Source organism: Cupressus sempervirens, chromosome 1, assembly GCF_028749045.1.
Source record: "Cupressus sempervirens isolate cs-2001-9-10 chromosome 1, ASM2874904v1, whole genome shotgun sequence".
Lineage (NCBI taxonomy): Eukaryota > Viridiplantae > Streptophyta > Pinopsida > Cupressales > Cupressaceae > Cupressus > Cupressus sempervirens.
In genome coordinates, this window is record NC_143118.1 from 593,565,832 (window position 1) to 593,584,712 (window position 18,881).

Here is an 18,881-nt window from a genome sequence, read left to right on the forward strand (position 1 = left end):
CTCAAACTAAACAAGTGATTGTTCATGCTAAACTGGATAATGACAACTTATTTAAATTCCATGAATTTGCTACTTCACGATATTCTTTACATACTTCCATTGATTTCAATATATGGCATGAAAGACTTGGCCATTTAAATTTGGATTATATTACTTTAATGCACAAAAGCAATATGGTTGAAGGCTTGCCTCACATTATTCCTTCTAAGATTTCTTGTACTGGTTGTATGAGTGGTAAGATACATAGGGAGCCCTTTCCAAGTGAAAAATTATGGCGGGCAACTCATAAGTTACACCTTGTCCATAGTGACCTTTTGGGCCCCATGGAGAATAACTCCATCCAAGGTTCTCGGTATGCACTTACCTTTGTTGATGATTTTTCTAGACAAACTTGGATCTATTTTTTGCATAGCAAGGATCAAGTTCTTGATATATTCATTGAATTTTAGTTATATGTTGAAAGGCAATCTAGTTTTAAACTTAAAATTCTCAGAACTGATAATGGAAAGGAATATGTGAATAATTCTTTTCATTCTTATTTGAAATCATGTGGAATTAAACACCAACTTACTATTCCTTATACACCACAGCAAAATGGTGTGGCAGAAAGAAAGCATTGGACCATTGTTGAAATGGCTAGATGCATGTTGCATGCTAAGAATCTGCATTATAAATTTTGGGCTAAAGCCATGTTTTGTGCAACTTATATTCTTAATAGGACTCCTACCAAAGCTCTCAAGGATATTACTCCAGAAGAGGCTTGGTCTGGTAGGAAACCTGATTTAGATCATTTGCAAATTTTTGGATTTGTTGCTTATGTTCATACTCCTAAACAGAAAAGGCATAAATTAGATGCTAAGTCTTCTCCTTATATTTTTGTTGGTTATGATGAAAACACTAAGGGTTATCATGTTTATGATTCTACTACTAACAAAGTTCATGTTGCTAGAGATGTTTGCATTGCAGGAAATGGTGTACATGACTGTTCTACTACACATGATGCAGAATTTAGTGGCACTAAAATTGTGCTAGTGGAGGACCAACCTCCTTCTCTTAACCCTACTCCTTCTCTTAACCCTACAACTCAAGAACCACCTATTATTTCTGCTTCTACAAGTAATGATATTCAAGTAGCTACTAATGATGCTTTTATTGATAATGATTCTTCCTCTAGTGATGACTCCATTACAACTAAATGTAAACCTAAATGGGCTCAAAACTTAATCAATGGAAGTGATGACTACACATCTAGATTTGGTGGAATTAAACATAGATGGATTAATTATTGTAATTATGCTTTGATGACTACTATTATGAATTCTAATGATCCTAAGTCTTTTGATCAAGCTAACTCTCAACCTCATTGGCAAAAGGCCATGCAAGAGGAATATGACTCTTTAATTACTAATCAAACTTGGGACTTAGTCAAGTTACCTCATGGAAAGAATATAGTTTCATGTAAATGGTTATACAAAACAAAATTGAATGCTAATAATAAAATTAGTAAATTTAAGGCTAGATTAGTTGCTAGAGGTTTTTCACAAATAGAAGGATTAGATTATAATGAAACTTTTGCTCCTGTTGCTAAAATGCCTACTATTAAATTAGTTCTTACTTTAGCATCTAAAATGAATTGGCCTGTTCACCAAATGGATGTTAAAAGTTCCTTCTTAAATGGTGATTTACATGAAGAAATCTATATGGCTCAACCTCTTGGATTTGTTAAGAAAGGTAGTGAAAATCTAGTTTGCAAATTGAAAAAATCTATTTATGGTCTTAAACAATCACCTAGAGAATGGTATTCTAAAATTAATTCTTTTTTTATTTCTCAAGGCTTTTCTAGAAGTAAGAATGATCCTAATTTGTATATTGAACATACTGAAGATGATATTATCATTGTTATTGTTTATGTAGATGATCTAATTCTCACTTCTAGTTTAGATGCTTTGATTTCTGATATTAAGTTTCAACCTAAACAAAAATTTTAGATGACTAATTTAGGTATTTTAGATTACTTCTTAGGTATGCAAATTTGGCAAACTCCTAAGGGTATCTTTCTTTCTCAAAGCAAGTATGCTCATGATCTTTTAGAAAAATTTAAGATGAATGATTCTAACCATGTTTCAATTCCATGTGAATTAGGAACTAAATTAATGGCTGATATGAATACTCCTTTTGTTGATGAAACTTTGTATAGGCAATTGGTAGGAAGTTTAAATTATTTATCTCTTACTAGACCTGATATTGCTTATAGTGTTGGTTTAGTTTTTAGATTTATGTCTAAACCTCAACAAACTCATTTTAAAGTTGCTAAACGAATCTTAAGGTACATTAAAGGAACTATTAATATGAGATTATTTTATGATGCCAATTCTAAATTTATTTTACATGGCTATACTAATTCCGATCTAGGTGGAGATCCCAATGATGGGAAATCCACTTGTGGCTATTGTTTCTTTGTTGGTTCAGGTGCAATTTCTTGGAAAAGTAAAAAAGAACACTCTATTTCCCTTTGCTCAACTGAAGCTGAATACAAAGGTTGTACCAATGCAGCTAAGGAAGCTTTATGGATTAGAAGACTTCTTGACGATTTGGGTCTACCTCAACAAGCACCTACCCCTCTACATTGTGACAATCAAAGTGCTATTGCCTTGGCAAAGAATCTAGTTTTTCATGCAAGGACCAAACATATTTCACTTCAACATCACTTAATTCGAGAACAAGTTGAAGACAAGCAAGTTACTCTTCTTTATTGTAAAGGTGAACATCAAGTGGCTGATATTTTGACCAAACCACTTTCTAAAGAGAGATTTCAATTTCATTGTAAAAATTTGGGTTTACAACCCTTTGATGTAAACTCCCCAAGTAAAGATTAAGGGGGGGTGTTAGAAAGGTTAATCTTCCCTTGGATGTATTTAATTGGGATATTCCAAGGATCCCTAAATGTAGTTTGTCCTATTGTACACATGTGGAGGACATGTCATTATTTGTCCTTTATTCCACATGTGAGGACAACTCATTTTTATAATTTCTTTATTAAGGAATTTAGTTTGTCCTCCTTAAGAGGATTGTGACACTTTGCACACACCTATTATGAATGTGGCATTCATAGAAATGGGAGTTACACATGCAAACACATGCAACTCCTTTCTCATCTCTTTAAAAGAGATGCTCCTCTTTATTTATTCTTTACATATCACTTTGATGTTATTGTATTGAGCTATTTTGCTCCAACACTCTCTCTCTCTCTTCTCTAGGCGTTTGCCTTCATTCATAATACTCACAAGGGGTTTTCTTTGCTTTCTCCTTATAAATCCTTGTCTCCATTGTTGAACACTTGGTGTATGCTCTTGGATCTTGAATATTTCATGGTAACATTGTTTCACACTTAACTTACTTGGATTGTTTCTCGTTCCTTGCTCTATCTTATCGTTTCTTTCAAAATTCAATACTAATATCTTATAGATGAGATTTTGTTGTACTTATTAGGGTTTGTCATTTCACTTATCTTTTTAATTTTTTTCCTAAGTCCAAAACCCATGTAGTTGATGTCCTAGTTTCATTTTTTCTTATTTTTCATTTTTATTGTCTTTGGTTTATTCTTGATCTTCCAAGTTATATGTTAATCCCTATATGTTCATGATATTACTAGCTTTCTTTTCCTAGTATTATCTTCCATCATGACTACATGATTTTATATCTAATATTTCCTATGTCAGGTTAAGAATTGGACCTTTTGTGGTACCACAAGGTTCAAGTGAGCACTAGAAATATGGTCTTATTTGATTCATACAAGTAAAGGGATGCATAATGTTGGCCATCACTTAGATGTACTAGTGTATCATTTTTTTATTTCTCTCACAACTATAAATGATTGTGTCTTGCTAAAGAGATTTGAAGTAGCACCATTATTCCATGTATCTTTTTTTAGAGTCTTGAGTCCAAACATTCTTTCATCCTTCACCATATGGCAGTGTTTTTTTTTTTTGATGTAGTGTCTATCACCTATATAAACTCTAGTAACTCACAAACTCTATCAAATGTAATTACCTTCATAGTCATCCAACATAGATCTAGTTATTCATGTGGGATAAATTTTTTTAGTAAGTTTAGATATCATACTCATTCTAGGTCAACTCGACATGTTCATTTTTCATTGGTTTGGCAAGAGTATAGCCGCACAATGGTGACTAGTCTAAACTTGTCAGGATCTTGATAGTGTAGAATATTACAACTCTTGATTAGTTGATGTTCGTTAACATAGTGTGTTGTGTAGGTTATATTATTCAAGTTTTTTTGAGTTTACAAAAATCATTAAATTGTCCTACATTTATTGTCAAATGCACTAAGGATAGGTCAACATGTGACTACTAAGTTTAAATTTGCTAGAAGTAGCTATTCAACTTTTTGACCAATAATCAATGGAGTTAGTCACCCCATAGATGGTAACAACTTTTTCTTTTTTTAAGCAATCCTCTTAAATTCATACTTGTTAAATTATATTTCTTGAAAAAAATATTTGGGAAAAAAATAGAGGAAAAAAAATAGGATGCAAAATAAATGATGAAGCTACATGTCAAGTGTTTTCTCAATAAGTAGTGTTTGATTAAAAGTAAACTAGTTTTACAAAGACTGGTAATCCAAGTCATGTAGTGCCACCTATAGTTTGATTTTTCATTATATTTGCCAAACTACATGTATGCCTAGTTCAGGGATGTGTTAATTTCAAAGATATTATTTTCATAAATTGGACTAGAGATACATGAACGATGATTACTTAGTTGACTATATTTTTATGTGTTGTTTAATGATTATGGTTACTAGTGCATTATGATGCTTTAATGATTTGTAGTTAATAAATGTGATTTATTTCATAGCAATGTCAGATGATGCTTTAATGATGATTACTTATATTTGTAATGATGCATTATTTTATCTGAGCATTTGATGTTTGACTTATAATTATTATGGTACTTACCCCATACTTGCATATGTATGGTGCGTGTGTCTGTTTTATATTTTTGTTTGTCGTGTTTGATGTGTTTAAGCGAGGGAGTCATAGTCACCTACTAATTGGGATCTACATGGTGTACCACTCCCTGCCATTTCTTGTTTAGTTTACACACACACACACACACACACACACACATGCATGCATGCATGCTTATCTTTTATGCAGGATTGTATGTACTAGGCATCGACTTCCCTAAATTGTCAGGATGAGTGTGCCATATCACAATAATTTAATGGTAACAATGGAGAGATAATGCTCAGGTCCAATCCTAGCCATAGCCTAAATACTTATCTTGCAAGGAGGACTCATAACTGACTTTCTACCATTTTTAAAACCCATGAGTTTATCTTTGTTTGTGTTATTTGATTTTGAGTTTTGGTTTGTTTTGGTTATGTTTCTTTTATGTGGATTTTGCTATGTGATTTATTTGGTAAATGATTTAATTATAATATTGGGTTAATCATGTAATATTGAGAATTATTAAATATTATTTTGATTGAAAAGAAAATATTAAAGCATGAGAATATTTAATTAATTAAAAACTAATTAAATATGTCCTTTAATTTAAAAGTCTTAATTTAGACATCTAAATTTAGAAAGTTGGTTAAAGAGAAATTATAATACGATGATATTTAATTAATTATTTATTAATTAAATATGTACTTTAATTTAAAAGTCTAATTTAATAAGTTGGACAAAAAGAGAATTAAAATATTAAAAAAATGAAGATTTAATATTTCTTATTATAATTATTTATTTAATAATAATTAAATTAGAGTTGTATTTAAACAATGAGCTTTGATTATTATTAATAATTTAAATAATAAACTATGCGTTAATTAGTGCTTGCACTAATTAATAAACTAGAGGAAACTAAAATATAAACAAATGAAATTTAAAAATAAAGTTATAGTTCTAATTGTGGCATAGTTATATTTTTTTAATTTAATGATAATTATTTAGGAGTTTTATTTTAATAATAAACTCTAAATAATGTTATTAATTAAATCAATAAATATATTATTAAAAACACTTCAAAAATTAATTAAAGAGAGAAAGCTAATTATATAAATTAAGATATTTTGTAATTAATTATTTAAAAGAGTTGTGCATGAAAAGGTAATGGTAATAAAGTAATAAATAGTAATTGATCAGTGAGTTTCATATTGTGATTACACAATCAAAGCCCCAATTCAGGAGAGAACTCTTCATCAGAGATCTAGAGCTCATTTTGTAATTACATAGGTTTTGATGAGAAAATTCAGAATTGGATCAAAAGAAGTCTTGAAAGTTTCAGAGGGTTTAGATTTGCATGCATTCACAGATTGTCTAAGATTTTAGCTATGGTTTTGAGGTTTTGGGGAGCAAAATTCAGAATTGGATCAAAAGAATTGTTAAAAGTTTTAGAAGGTTTGGATTTGCATGTATTCACATATTGTCTCAGATTTTAGCTATGGTTTTGAGATTTTAGGGATCAAAATTCAGAATTGGATCAAAAGAATTGTTGAAAGTTTCAGAGGGTTTTGATTTGCATGCATTTAGAGATTGTCTCAGATTTTAGCTATGGTTTTGATGTAAGGTTTGAAAACCCATTGTAGAATTTAATTGAAAGATCTATCTACTTTGTGTCTTCCTAGGTGTTTGCATATTGCTTATTAATTTATTGTATTGATTGTTGAACAAAGAATTATGTTATAGATTTTGAAAAAATGAAAACTTATTAATCAAAAAAACTTGACTGGGGATAATTATAGAAAAACTATAGAAAATGATTGTGACTATATTCTTATAAACCCCTTTCTAATTTAACAAAAATTTGATTATTGAAAATTGGAAGAAAATAGTAAATTAAACAGTTAAGATTTTACCTTTAAACTTGTCATTAGAACTATGTAATTATCATGAATTTTCTAAATATAGACGCATATTATTCTTACATCTAAAATAATTTAATTGCAATATTTATTTGGGCAGAAAAATATTAATTGAGAGGAAAGCACATTGTAACTAAACATATACATGCATGGAAAAACAAATATGTTAAAAATAGAAAACTAAGTATAGTATGGTTACATGCATGTGAAAACAAATATGCTAAAAATAGAAAGCTAAGTATAGTATGGTTACATGCATGTGAAAATAAGTATGCTAACAATAGAAAGCTAAGTATAGTAGGGTTACATGCATGTGAAAACAAATATGCTAAAAATAGAAAACTAAGTATAGTATGCTTGCATGATTTGAGAGATCAAAGACATGCGAAAAATAGTAATTGCATGTTTATTTTTATTTTATAAAAAATATAATTTAATTTTCAAATTTATTTATTTAAAGAATAATCATAATTTTTTAATTTCTAAAATTAAATAAATATTATCCATAATAAAGTGAATGTTAGTATTAATGATTATTCAAGTTTAATTAAACTCTTAGTTGCATATAAATGATTTTATAATTATTAATGCAAGAGGGAAGTTAATAAATTAATATTTAAAATTTTATTATATTTTAAGAGAAGTTGTAGTAGAGTTCACTTTGTAATCATTTAGTTAATAACTATTTGACTTTATGAGAGAAATTATAAATAATTAAATTATTTATAATTTTATCTCTAGTTGTATTATGAATTAAAAGAAAAGTAAATATTAATATTGGACTTAAATAGAAGTCAAATTAATATTTTAGAAATAAAATTGATATTAGTATGTAATCTAATAATATATGTTTATGTTATTAATTAAATCATTTATGATTTAAAATTATTTAAATTAATAACATGATAATATTGCATGATATTTTATATGCACAAAAAGATTGGATATTTAAATGATTATTATTTTAAATAAGTATATTATCATAACAATTTATATTAATATGTATATTCTTACTTTATTTCTAAACACATCCGTATGACCCAAACTAAACAAGAGAAATTGGTAGAATTAAATCATGTGGCTAAAAACTATGTATTTTTTAATATTCTATTTATAGTCTTGTGATGTTTATTTTATTGATAGTTTTTCTTTGTGAGTTGTTTAGTTGGCCAAGTTAGGATGTGTATTAGAGGTGTTTTTGGGATTTCTTTTATGATTATTTGACTGGATGTCATGATGAAATTTATGATTTGAATTGAGATTTATATTTTATGAGCTTTATACTATTGAGCATTTATGAGAACTTGGGTTTCAAGAACCAATGTTATTTTTTGGGTTGCCTATTAAAAAATCAAATTTGATCAATATTACTCTTGTGGTTTGTGATTTTTGGGAAGGTATTCTAGGTGCATGTTTATTGGCGTGGCTTGCAATGGAGGGCTGAGGTCCAAAGTGGTTGCTACAGTAACTCATTGTAAATTGTGTAACAAGTGATAACTTAGTAATTAAAATATCTCGCCTAGTCCTTTTCCTTGAGATACAATAAAAAGATAAGTTAGAGATTTTTCTTTGTCCATGCCTTGAGTGCTTGTATAGACTAAGGATGAGATGGAGATGATACCTTGAGAGGTATGACTAGTTCCCTCGTCTTCATGAGAGGGTATTCTAGTTCCACATAAAGTCACTAGGGGGCTGGGGTCTTGAGAGACTACCAAGGTAACTTTAGCATTGGCTCATGTGATGACACTCCATAGTATGTAGCCTAAGTCTCCTTTATGGTTTTTTTAAATATTTGCCTCTAGTGGTGTACTTGTTGGATATTGCTTTTGATGATATATTGATTGTGAGTTGTTACTTATTGATTGGATGTCATTTATTGTTGACAATTTACTTTTATTAATGAATGATTAGTTATTCATTGGTGGTATTTTTATTGTTGGAGTTAGTGATTGGGAGTTTACTTTTATTGATGACAGTTGTTATGTGTTGGTCATTGTGCTTGTGACACTTGACATTGATTTTGTGGTGGTTGTATATTTTTGGTCTTGGTATTTGTGTGTTGACTTAGTATGAGATGTTAGTATAGGAATAAGTATCCTTTCAATTTTGATTATCTCTTCTTCTTGAGTAGTTTATGTTACCCTTGAGGTAGTTTTGGATATCAAGATTCCTTACCTATGATTATTTTATGATTAGATTATCTGTGTGTGGATCATACATTGTCTCTCCTATATGGTGGGAGTGGGAGCCTGATTAGGTGACCACGTGGTGGGGAGGTAGTGTATTCTTACCATTTGGGTCCCCCTTAGATTGACAGATGTTGGATACTCCTTGATACACTGGTACCATTATCATTCTTCCTCTTATCATGAAGATTTTTTTTCATTTGATATTTCAATGTATCATGTGTTTTGAGATCCTACAAGATATTGTATGGATATTGATGTACTTGTATCTATTTTCACATACCCTGTGACATGTGCAGTGGATGTTATTCACTAGATGTGCTTTCATATTATTAGTTTTACTTATGCATTTGTTTATATGACTATGTATGTGTTTATTCATTTTATGATTATGGACATTGTAATTGAGACTTAAAACTTATTAATAAAACTTTATTAAATGTGACTCAACGTGAAGGAACCCTTGATGAATTGAAGTGGTATTTGTAATTGATTACATGTTCTTGATGTGTATGTATATATTGCTTCCACATTATTGTTACTTTGATGTTGTTTAAACTTTAAAAAAATTGTTTAGTAAACTTTGTAACATATTAGGTTTATTTCTTTTGGGTTCCCAAGTAGGGCATTACAAGTCACAACCACATGTCACGTGTATTTCCAATAAGTAGTTTTCTATTAAAGGTAAAATAGTTTTACAAGGACCATAAAATCAAGTTACAAATTTAAAATAGAAAAGAAAAAAAGAGACAATAGAAAACCAAAACGTATACACGCAATAAAAATATGCTAATCAAAAAAGACAAAATAATGTGGAACAACGCCCCAAAAAATCTATATTCCTAACTAAATCTTCATTTTTCCAAATCAAATCCTTATTAATACTTCTAAACTTATTGACAACACTATCCACAAGAGTGATTCTCTTTTCCTTTCTTCTAAGTGTGGTAGTCGATCATGTTATACTGCCTTTATCCATCTTACTAGCATCAAAAAATACTTCTCCAATAGATCTAGGATATTTGCATTGAACTTTTCTTATTAACTTGATGCTTAATAAAGATGAAGTAGGGGATAATTTAGTCAAGGATTGAAGAGCCTCCGACAGAAATACCAAGGAAAGTCAAATCATCTAGTAGGCAGGGGGTCCTAGATGAGGACAATTATAGCACATAACTTAGTGGGGTTCAAAAACAATATGTATTGCATAGAAAGGAAAAGTCACAAGTCTGGACACACCTGTGTCTAGTCAGGAGGAGGAGGAGGATGGAAACTCTTGCTAGAAGCACAAACCATGGGCAAGAGTTGCAAAGCTCATTCAAAACTTTTTTGTATTTCAACATTTGAACTAATGCCAAATCATATTTCTCTCTACCTCATATTGGTATTGATGACTATTACCATGTCATATTTCCTTATTAATGCCAAGTTGACATAATTATGTTGTGATTCTAAGCTTGTGTTTTTATTATTTATGACCTATTTTTAGGGAGTTAAAGATCACTATGGTGCTAAAATTGGGGGATATATTAATAAGATAGAACAAATATATTATGATAAGTGGCAAAAGAAATAAGAGGTTTGGTTGAATCTCTCTATGGATGCCAAATGTCTACATAAAAAATATTCCTAGGGAAAATATCTAGGTAATAAAATGGTTTATTTAAGGATAGGATAAAATGAGTTTGAAATTTTATGGGCTAGAATTGGAATCCAATTAGAATTTAGTGAAAAGGTATTTGAAACTTTGATTAAAGAGAGAACATTCTATGATGACAAGAAGAGAGCTAATGATATTATGCATGTTATTTTCTTATCCAAAGAAAGAGTTAAGGTGTTGAAAAGTTCCAGTTACCATTTTGTATTGCTTAATCACTTTTTTTATAATGACTATATTTCTCTTACTGACTATTTCTCGACATCCATTAATCATAGTCTTTATGAATAAGTATAAAACCCTTCTTCTCCCATGTTGCATTAATGGATTATCCTTGTTATTGTGTAATATTCAATAAATTTTCACACTAAAATAAATCCCTTACCTAAATCTTTTATCAAGTGTCAAAAGAATGTTAGGATTCATTATAGTAACAAAGGTTCCTTGGATACTGGGGAATTTGATATATATGGTAAAATGATTTTCCTTTTAAAATACTAGAAAATTTCCCTCTTCCACCTCCTCAAACTATAAAAGGGTCGTTTCTTCTTATGATAATGGGTTGGAATATGTGCCCTTTGATGAAGTGGTTTCAAATCAATGGACCTAAATTCTCACAAGAATGGAAAAGATAAGGCTATGGTTTTGGGTGTAGAGAACTTTGAAAATAAGAGGAGACCTTTTGGGTCCCTTACCATGGAGGATAAGCATAAATCCTCACACTCAAATAATCCAAAATAGACTTTAGACTCCTCCCCAATATCCCATGTTAATCCTACACAAGACATGAATGATGATGTGGACATAGATATTCATGTTAGGATTCTTGTTGAGATGTGGACATCCCCCCCAATGGAAAAGTGGTAATTTATTTTTGAAATCCTTAACATTGAAAAGTCTAAATTAATAATTTAATTGATAAACAAAATATTTTTAAACAAATTTTGGAATAAATTAGTGGTTTAAAGAATAAAACCTCCCATAGTATCATAAAGTTGGATAGTATTATAGAAAACACTTAAATCCTTACTTAGGTTATTAATGATCTCAAGCTAGTCCATTCAAAATGTATTAATAGACTTAAGGAAACCATAAAAACAACATGCATAATAAAGTAAGGGTTGTAGGTTTTTTTAGTAAGTCTGATATGGATGATTCAATTGAAGGTCATGTGAAACTAAATGAATAACTCCAAGGAAATAAAAAAGAATGTTAACTTAGGAAATGTGGAGATCCCTAAATTGGGTTAAAAATATGCACTTCTTAGTCACAAGGTTGTAGTTTCTTTGAAAGTGGAACCTGAGATTGCTCATGGAAAAGTTGGGCCAAAGATACAGCTTGCTAGAGTTGGTGATTTAGAATATCAATGAATTAGAGAGATATTAGTAGAGAAGAGTCATTACATCAACTTGGTTCTACATCATTAAACATGTTTATCATTGTAAGAAGTATTCTAATAGTGAATACAAGATAAAGAGTGAAAGTGAAAGGGAGTTATTTTCCCCAAACTTCAAATATCTAATGGATGATGTCATGAGATCAAAATTCTCCAACCAAATCCACTTTAGAATAGTATATATTTTGGGTTGTTGGTTTCAAGTTTTTCATGTTAAATTACATGTGTCAAAATGTGTGGATGTTGATTGTGTTGTATGTTATTTCATGATTATTGTTTATTGATGCAACTTAGTATATACATGAAGTTTACTCTGATGCTTTGTATATGAAGTTAACAAATTATTGCAAAGTTTGTATACGTTGATATTGTGAGGTTTGATCTAGTTATAAAGCTTGTGATTGGAAATTTTAAAGTGTCAGGTTTCTAGAAAAGTGTTTAAGGACATATAGGATAACTAGTTATAACTCTTTCACTCCCCCATCCCCAAGTTATCTAACAAAACCTAGCCTTGATAAAATGGGAGAATCTTTGTAAACCCAGAAAATATTGTGGTCTTGGTATTAAAGACTTAGGATGGAAAATTATTTTCCTTTGTGCTTAAATTAGTTTGGAGGATGTATAATATGAACCTCATAGGAAATAGAGAAAAATCCCTTGTAAAAATACTTTAGTAATTTCTTGATCAGGCCATTCAACATTTTTGAGTAACAAAACCCCCTAAAGGATCAATTATTTTGAACCAAATCATGGATTGTAGACATCTTATTAGCAATAAGATAACCTAAAAGATTGGTGACAGACATAATGCTTTATTTTGGGAAGACTCTTTGGATGGGCTTCTAGCGCTAGTGTAACACCCTGCCAAGGGATCCAAAAGAATTAACCTAAATTTTTACTAAATTTGCCAAAAAAAAAAAATTAAAATCATGAAAGATAAACCATTCATATCAAACACATACTAGCAGAAGTAATAAAATACAATCAACTGTAAGCATACATAATAGGTTACATTCCTTAAGGATCCCAAGATGTTGAGTCACATTTAATCTAATTAAAACTAAGTCTAACAACCACCACATCCACACGAAAGAATAATTTAAAAAGTCCAATGTCTATAATATACATTTGTTCTGAATGCCTCTTGGCAATTAAATTCAGAATGCTCAATCATGTCACATGGTATGAAAAGCTTAAAATATTAAGCATATGTAAAAATAAATATACATCATCCTCATTGAATCTATGATACAAGTGTAATAAAGTAAATGAAACCAATAACATACATGATGCATCCATCCATCAATAAAGATATAACAACCATCGTAAAAGATAACCATCCATCATAAAACATAACTAACTAAGTGTGTGGTTCCTCCCAATCATCAATAGCATCATTAGACCATTGTGGGCCCTAGCCATCCCTCCGTGCATAACATCCCAAGTCACTGAAGAGATCGTCGACATTATCATAGTAGGGATGTCACTCGTAAAACATACTACAACATATGCATAAGGAAATCTAACATGCAAGAATAAAGCATAAGATGATCCTACAAAATAGATAATATCATCTATCACATGCTAATCATCAATATAGAGAATCGTACTAGTAAATAACATCCATCATAAGATTCAAGAACAAAATGAAGATAAATGCCGACAAAAAATGCTCCAGCCACGATGTCTTAGATGGATCTCAAATGTTAAGAGTGAAAAAGCACTACCACCTGACCTCGTGGAACCTAAATGGCCCACTCCCACCATGCTGAGGAGATAGCCTCAAGTGCCAAATAGGATATCAAATCACATAACACAAGATAAAAAATCACATAAAACTAGTACTCTCTAAGTCTAGGAATCCTAGAAGTATACTAACTCAAAGGTTCCAACATATACCGACATCTAATCCTAGAGGCACAACAAAGACACGTAGGAAACCTACTATGTAAGCGAGAAAGTGTCATTGCATGGATCATGTTAGAGTTACCCCGGTAGTCTCTCAATAGACCCCGACCCCCTAGTGATCCCTATGCAGCCACTAGTATCCTCTTGTACTGACGAGGCATACTATGGAATGCAAGGCCGCAACCAAGTGTTCTCTCTACTCCCATCCTAGTCTATACTAGCACTCGAGACATGGGCGAGAACATAAAATTATCTTATTAGGCTCATTTTAATCCCTATTTAGTGTAAATTTTTTCACTTATTAAATAACTTACAATGAGTTACCCTGGTAGCCACTTAGGGCCTCGACCCCCATTGCAAGCCACTTCCCAACACTACAAGTAGATAACCTACCCTAGGCTCAATAAAATCACAAATCCATAATCACATAAAATCACCTCAGTCCTAATCAAGTGACTGGAAAAATACCAAAAGATAATCCACAATAAGAACATCAAATCTCCATGAGTAACTGAAAAGCATCCATTGATAATCATGACCACAAAAGTTCTCTATTGGCAACTGAAGGTATCAATGATAATCACAATATCCATCGATTCTCATTGAGCAAACATATAGTATCCCAAAATAAATCACAATATCCATTGGTTCTCAACAAGCAACCAAAAAGACATCTCAAAGAAAATAATACTGATCAAAGCCCCCAAAATGGTCAAGTCAAGCATGTCGCAACATGACCTTATCAAGATAAAAAAACAAACTCTTTAGTCCCATCAAGGCGACTGAAAAGTAATCCAAGTATAACTAATCGATGACTCAAAAATGGTTAAGTCAAGTATCTCAAATACATACACCTTAGCTTCACATAAGAAGACTGAAAATCATCAACGAATAGTGAATACAAACATCTCATAGAGCATACCATCACATTACCATGGTTGGGTCTTAAAAAAAATTGAGATCAAATAACATCATCATGACATCACATCTCATGACCCCTGAGCCTTTGGTAACAACCTATAACTAGTCAACAATTTAGGCAACCCCAAAACCCAAAAACACAAACAATATACATACATCAGTATAAGTTTCATATTTGGGTTTAGCCTTGAATGCACAATATCAATTTACAGTAAAGTTCCAATTTTCACTTTAGTGTGAATTCTCAAATTTAAAAAGGTACATCTTTCTCAATATAGTTGTAATCCTTTCCCATGTCTAATAAAAAGTCCATTTGCCCCACTTGATTTAAAACAACTTTTGAAAATAATCTAGGGGCAAGTTATTCATTTAACTTACTGAAGCAATAAGTAACTTCGATCTAAACCATATTACTAAGAATAATATTAGAATAAAGATCTACAATATTCATTTAACTATATACATCATTAATTAAATTTAATTAAACTAATTTTAAATTAAATTAATTAATGATTATCAAAATCCAAATGCTTGTCTTACTACCTCAACAATTATTAGTCACAAATAATTAATAAAGTTATCAATAATTTTATTAATTAAAATTGGCTATGTTAAATGCATTACTAATTATAATAACAAAGCTTCTTTAATAATTGTTATTGAAATAATAATGAAGAATTATAAAATTCTTATTAAATAATTAAGAATTCAATCTTAGAATTCATTTACAATAATAATAAATTAGTTCCAAAATCTATTAACAAAATTATTAAATATCAATAAGCTTCATATCATAAAACTTATTAATAAATTGATATTGATTAATTCATAAATTTATTAAAAAAAAATTAATGTAAACAAAGCTTATAAACGTCTGCCAGTTGATTGAAGCCGTGTGGCTCCTGTGGTGACTTCTATTGTTGTATGTTGTGTATTGCAAAGACTTAAGATTTAAAATGTCCCCTTGACTTCTATTTTACCGATTTTGATTCAAGCTTGGATAATGTGTTTCCTTATAAGCCGTACAGGCTTTTCTAACATTGAAAACTAGAACAGTGCTAACTCTGAGGTAGCTTGTCTAGAAATTTAACTTTCAAGATTCAATTACAACTTCACTTACTTCATTAGATGGATACGGCCATGCTTCTTTTGACCATTGAAAGCAGACTCATTTCATACTATGTGTTTTACTTATCCGACTCTCTTAATATTATTATTTATGTGATTTACCTTGACCTCATAAGTGAGCAACTAATAGCATGGCTAATCCATCTATATTTAATTTGAAATCTTAATGCTTCATATATCTCCCATCATCAAAGTCTCATGTCTTCTCAATCTAGAACCCTTGGAAAATTCACCTATGAAGTTTGGAAATTCTTTTGAGAACTTCGAAGAGAGCTGAAGGAGAAAGCAATAAATAGATTGCAGGCTCAAACATTACTGTCAAGGAAATTGTATTTGCTATGTTATCCATGGCTTGGCTTGTATTTGTGTACACCTCATGTTTTTGTTTCTTTCTATTTGTATCTATTGTGATTGTTGATGATATAGAGAGAAATATGGTCATGGGAGATCTACTGGCTTCTTAATAATTCTGCCGGCTTCTATGTTGTCTAAATCGCTAAAAATGTTATTACTTCTTGATTGACATGGTTATGTTGCATGATAGCTCCTCGGTGTCAAAAATACTACATATACATATAAAAATCTGAGTAATTACTAAGCATATCATGATAATACTACTTGAAACAGCCTTATTATTATTTTCCATTTACTGCCTCTAGGTGTTGTTGATATTGCGCAAGCTTTTCTACTTTGAGTTCTAAGAGACAATACTGCCCTATCGACATCTGTTACTGATGCAGAGATGGTATGGCGGTCTTCATTCTATAAAAGATGAGGGACTTCACAAGTTCTTTTCACCCATGTCAATTAGGCTTCCTAAGGATCATTCCCTTTGATCCAATACACACTATGATCAATCAGAGTGCACAAACCAATTATGGTGCCACCAACCACTCTACATAATTTAAAACAACTCATTTTCCCTCAATCCAATGCATGGATCCAACCAATCAACTATCTCCTACTAAGTCCAGCACTCACTAACCCAATCACCAAAGATATGCCTCCTTGCTGTCTCTAGATAGACCCGCACCAAAATAAGTGTAACTTTTGAATAAGATGCAAACTTCTCAATCGCTCTAGTGATTATGAGCATAATTAGCTTCTCTCAAACATACCCAAATCTTAATACAATCCAACGGTGGAGTTGGAAGATACTGCCCCCGCACTGGGACTAGTTAATTCTGAGACAAACTTTCATTCACACATGCTTGATTAGAGATCACCTTCTTATCAATTTGATCTTCCCTGAATATAAAACTTCATTAAAAGCAATCGATGCATAAAATATATCTTTATAGTATTCGAGTTCTATGTCTTTTACTTGTCTGATACTTTCCTTTTTAGGACACCACTTAAGATATACATATTCACGGCTTAATAAGTAGCCATCTTATTTTCAATTCTCTATTATTAGATTTGTCAATTTCAAATATTATTGACCATTAATACTTCCAGTTTCCAAAATTTGAAGAGCACACAATTGAGACTATAAACATTGTGACAGAATACTAGTATCACTTTTTGGTGTTGATAGTGTGCTTGATTTAATCATTTGACCTCTATGTTTTCTAGTATGCCCGATGTCAAGAAGGAGAACAGTTTGTTAATGACATCACATATGTCAGCACAATGCTAAGAAGGAACACCCTGAATTTCATTATTTTCAGAAAGTCTAGACAATAGTAAGTAACTTGCATATAAAACAACCACTTGCAGACTTCTAAGTACCATCTTGATACAATTTTATTTTGTGTAGTCAATATGTCATATTTTAACATGTATGAATCACTCTTGTGAACACAATGCAGATCGATTATAAGCTAAGCATACAGTCTAAATATATTCTAATAGTAATTTAGTAAACACGATTAAGACAAGATGAGAAAGAGCATAACAAAATATGCAAAATAATTGCGAGTGCCTACCTAGACACTAACGCTAATTCGCTATGCCTCAGAAACTGTAGAGATACTCCTCCTCTCACAACCTTCTCCAACATTTGCAGTTCCTCCAAGAACCGAATCCCCAAGTGACTAGAAGCATGTAGAAGCATATAGAAGCATGTAGTAGCATATGATCATGTCGAAGCATACCAGCATATCGAAGCATATGAGCATGTTGAAGCATACAAGCATGTCGAAGCATACGAGCATGTCAAAGCATACAAGCTAATCCTTACATACTAGGAGAGCCTGTATATAAAGGCCTCTAAGATGCATCTAGAATGTGTCTAGAAAGAACTAGGAGATAAGCATGACAACTAAGCACATAACTTCCACAATAAGAAGATAAACATGATGAGGTGTCTAGAATGTTGTAGACACCATGTGCTCAAATAATGCACTAACTCCTAAGTGTAGACAACACGTGCATAATTAGAGTACAAACTTCTATGTTGTCAACATGACAACTCACAAGAGTTCGCATACTCCTATGTGAAAAAATATTAAAATAATGCACATTAATTTATTTAATTAAATTTCTTTATTTAATATTCACTTGACTCTTTTTTTAAAATTAATTTAGTAATTTTAAATCTCATGCACTCACTTTATTAAATCCACTTGTTTTATCTTAATATATTTTAATCATATGCACACATCATGTGATCTAGAATCTTTTAATAATTTTAATATCTTTTCCACTTTTAAATTTATTTTTGAAACTTAATTGATAAAATATTTATTAACTTAAATAATAATATTATTTAGCATTTATTTATAAATGAACTCTAAATATATTATTATTAAATTAAATAAATATTACCATGTTCCAAATTTAAACTTATAACTTT